The sequence below is a fragment of the Carlito syrichta genome, unplaced genomic scaffold (assembly GCF_000164805.1).
Source record: "Carlito syrichta isolate Samal-C Ts95f unplaced genomic scaffold, Tarsius_syrichta-2.0.1 Scaffold304637, whole genome shotgun sequence".
Taxonomy (NCBI): Eukaryota; Metazoa; Chordata; class Mammalia; order Primates; family Tarsiidae; genus Carlito; species Carlito syrichta.
The window spans coordinates 18106-22732 of record NW_007248733.1 but is presented as its reverse complement, the minus strand read 5'-3'; the positions used below and the strand labels follow the sequence as shown (position 1 = coordinate 22732).

The following is a 4627-nucleotide window of genomic DNA, read 5'->3' as shown; positions in this document are numbered from 1 at the left end:
ACTCACCTCAGCCTCCCAAGGCACGGGATTACAGGCTGAGCCACCAAGCCCGGCTGAAAGAACTTATTAATCTTTAGCTATTTAAAGCTTATTTTTCCTGTAGTTTTTTTTTTTGAGTTGGAGTCTCACTTTTGTTACTCAGGCTGGAGTGCGGTGGCACGCTTACAGTCACTGTAGCCTCGACCTGCTGGGCTTAGGCGATCCTTCCACCTCAGCCTTCCAAGTAAGATTTTTAAGTTCATGGTTTATGAAATTTATATCTAATCCTTTAGTATTTTCTATTTATTGTTTATATGTTTTTGTTTATGATTATTTTAGTTTAATAATTTTTCCTTTTCTCCCTCATACTCCTGTTATTAGAATAATATTTTAAAATTATTTACTTTATGGATCAAAACTTTTCTTCCTATCATATGATTAATAAATTGCAGTAAAATTATTTTATCATTCACTCTGTGATCAGTAAAAGGTGGTTTATGAATATAAGAAGTGAAAATTTTATTGCTTTTATCCTTCCTTTAGAGGCTCAGTTTTGTCCTCTAAGACATTTAGAAGTTGCTTAACACAGATGTTACTTAGGGAAAACGAAAAATAAAGAGAAGAGAAAAGAAAAGCTATTCTTTATAAAGATAGCTAGAAGTATGTAAGTGCACATTCTTAAACACGTATAAATTTTGTAGAAAATAAACTTTATGAAAACGAACCATTTGTTCTTCGTAGCAAAAGTACAGGTAAATGTCATTGACTTTTGTAGCTGAGGGGCCCACTCAGGTTGCCGCATCACGTGAATGGTAGATCTGGGACTAAAACATCAATATCCTGGCTCCCCTGTTGTGCTCTTTGGTTGATGCCACACTGCCTTCACATGCCTGGGAGCTCTCTGGGCAAAGCAAGAACTCTTTATCTCCCACATTTGTAGGTATGTAAAAGAAAGCATGAGGCAGCATTAGCCCTGTCAACCTAAGTTATGGAAAAAAAATTGCTTCAGCCGTTTGTCCAGCTTTGGCGGTGGTTCTAGCCAGATTTAAGGTTTGTGTCGATAGAATATTTAACAGTTGAGAAGGGAAAGGTATTTGACAGATAATGTTGGAATACTTGTAGGAAATTTTAAAGCTTATAGAACTATTTAGGTTTTTCAGTTCTTGAGTCAGTTTGAATAAGCTTATTTTTTATAGGAATTTGCTTATTTTATTGCATTTGTTTCCGAATATATTGATGAAAAGTTTATTACATCCTCTTGTCTTTCTTTGAGTCTTTGGAGCATCTATATCCGTATTCCTCCTTTTGCTCCTGTTACTACAGTATTTATTTGACCCTCATGGTTTCCTTTTTTTTTTAAGACAGAGTCTTGCAGTCTTGCCAGGCTAGAGTGCATATCATAACTCACTGTAGCCTCGAACTCCTGGGCTCAAGTGCTTCAATGATCCTCTCACCTCAGCTTCCCAAGTCACTAGGACTACCAGTGTAGTCCTGGCTAATTTTTAATTTTTAATTTTAATTTTTAATGCCTGGCTAATTTTTTAAAAAGCTTTCTCTGAGGCAAAATCTTGCTAAGTTACTTAGGCCGGTTTCAAACTCCTGGCCTCAGGTGATCCTCCCACCTTGGCCTTCCAGTGTGCTGCTATTACAAGTATGAACCACTGCACCCAGCCCTAGGACTTTCTTGTTTTTAAAGGCTGAATAATATTCGTGTGTGTGTGTGTGTGTGTGTGTGTGTGTGTGTGTGTGTGTGTGTACTGCTTTCTCTGTCACCCAGGCTGGAACGCATTGGTGTGATCATAGCTCACTGCAGCTTCGAATTTCTGGGTTCAAGTGAGTAGCTAGGACTACAGTTGGACACTACCACACCTGGCTAATTTTTTTTTTCTTTTTGTATGGAAAGGGCCTTACTATGTGCCCAGGCTGGCAAAAATCATATTTTGGAATCTGCATGGATAAAGGTTACACTCTGGTCTGTAGTAAATTTATCAAGCCACTTGAGATATAGTCTGACAATTTAGTAATAAATATTTTAGCTCTAGAGATTATTCGTTTTTTGTTTGTTTGTTTGTTTGACTTATTAAAGTTTTAAAAAAGAGTTTTATTTAGGTTGATAGCAAAATTGGGCAGCAAGTACAGAGAGTTTCCATAATAATATTTTTAAAAATAGGTTAAGATTTTGGTATCTTAGAACATAACTTTTTTGAGATTATTTTAAGTTTTTAATTTAAAAAAATTTATTTTGACTTTTAAAGGAAGATTGAGCTGTTTTTACAACTGTAAAATAAGTAATTATATAGCAGGCAGTGATAGTTGACCATTAAGCTGCTAGAGTATAAGAACAAGGATTTAGGAGTGAGTTTATTAGATTAAGGAAAGTGGCAAATAAAACATTTATATCCATATTCCATTAAAGCAGTTTGCGAAGAAATTAATAATAGCAAATAAATAAAAGGTTTGTCAAACAACATTACATACTTCTAATATGGCACATTGACTTTTCATCATTATCTTGGGAGCTGACTTTTTTGGTCATTTCATTCAGGTAAAATAAGTTCATTTGACCACATGACTGTATTAAGTATACCTACTGATTACTCTAGAGTAGAAAGGGGCAGATTTTAGGTGAAGAGCTTGTAATTTTTAATGTGGAAATGAATAGGTAGTGCTATAAAAAGAAAAAGTAGAAGCAATTTAGATCTGTTTCTATTTGTAACTAAAAAGTAAAGAAAAAATGGAAATAAACATGCACAGGAATAGGACTTTGATAAGATTAAGAGTATTTTTGTTGTTTTGTTTTTGCATGTCTGGGTTGTATAATTTTTTGCTGTGAAAAATATATTTGTGATGAGAAAATTTACTTTTTTTAAAGTTAAGATCCCAGAAAATATCTGAAGCAAAGAATAACTATGAGATATTTCTTTTACATTTAGCCTTATTATTAAATTATATAACTTGATTATATGTAAAATGAAATGTGAAAACTTTTTTTTCCTTTATATACTTAGAAAAACTAAGGTGTCTTATTACATGTGATTTTTATTACTTTTTGAAGGCAAGTTTAATTTTTAGTTTATAATTAGAATTATCAAAAACTATTTTAGTAATATAATTCTCAAAAAAACAACAGTAATGGCTGGGAGTGATTTTGTGTACTTGTAGTCTGAGCTACTCAGGTGACTGAGGTGGGAGTATTGGTTAAGGCCAGGAGTTTGAGTTTAGCCTCGGAAATAAGTGAGATCCCCATCTCTAAAAAAATATTTAAAAACAAGTGATGTAAGTTACAAAAAATTGGCTCATTTTGAAAAATTGTATCTGTATTGAACTTTGCAAAAGCACAGTTATTTCAGGTAGCAAAGAATAATACCATTTTGAGATAGTACAATTGCAACAAATCTTTCTTCCACTTGCAGTCATTGTCTACCTACCTCAAGCATTTCTGTGTGTGTGCAAATTATTTGGATTTAAGAGGGTTTTTCAACAATGAATTGGTTAACTTTAGAAAATTGTTTATATCTCACGTTTTATAATGTAGAAATGTATATACAAGTCCTTGAATGTATATACAAATCTTTTCATTATGGTGGTTTTTTTTTTTTTGAGTTGGAGTCTCAGTCTGTCACTCAGGCTGGAGTGCATTGGTGGCATGCTCTTGGCCACCACAACCTCGACCTGCTGGGCTCAGGTGATCCTTCCACCTCAGCTTTCCAAGTAGCTGGAACCACAGGCGCGTGCCACCATGCTCAACTATTTATTTTTTGTAGAGGTGAGGTTTCACTAAGTTGCCCAGGCCTGAACTCTTGGGTTCAGGCAATTCTCTCACCTCTGCCTACCAAAGTGCTGGGATTACAGACTTGAGCCACCACCGACCTCGTTATAATTTTAATGAGAAAAAATAGATTCCCAGCGGAGGCCTCTGTCTGTGGGGAATTTGCATTTTCTCTCCATTTGGGTGTGAATTTTCTCCAGGTACTCCAGTTTCCTCCCACATCCCAGAGCTGTGCATATTAGGTGAATTGACATATCTAAATGGTCCTAGTCTGAATGAGTGTGGCTATATGAAGGGGGCCCCTAAATAAACACAGAATTGCTTTTTGGAGGGCAGGCCCCTTGAAGTACAGGTTTCCCCTGCTAGGTAAGTATTCTGGGAACCCATCAACATCAGTGTACCAGCTAGCATTGTTGTGAGAGGCTGTGTTCAGCTTCAGTGAATTTTTTTTTTTTGGAGCTTCTTTCAACGACTTTGCCCATTTCATGATGGATGATTTATGAGCGCACTTGCCCACATCATGCTGAGTATTCAGTTTTTCACCCAAAAAAGCATGACTCCTGTACCCCCATCTTCTCTATTCTCCTGGTCTTGCCCTGAGCAACTTTTTTTGTTTGTTTGTTTCCCTGGTTGAAAAAAGTCCTCAAAGGGAAATGTTTTGCCAGTGTGGAAGAGGTGAAACAAAAAACAGCAGAAGCACTAAAAGGCATCAAAATTGACCAGTTCAAAAACTGTTTTGAGCAGTGGAAAAGCATCTAAGATAGGTGTATTACATCCATTGGAGTGTACTTTGAAGGTGACTGAGTTTAAACATGTAAGAATAGGGCCGGGCTCGGTGGCTCAGCCTGTAATCCCGTGCCTTTGGGAGGCTGAGGTGAG

The 4627-nt window shown here is 36.1% G+C and overlaps 1 protein-coding gene across 1 annotated transcript in view; it reads left to right on the top strand.

The window, feature by feature from the left end:
* Window positions 1-4627, top strand: part of LOC103262870 (ral GTPase-activating protein subunit alpha-1-like) — a gene marked incomplete at its 3' end in the record, with an annotated part of 89297 nt that overhangs the window by 67062 nt on the left and 17608 nt on the right.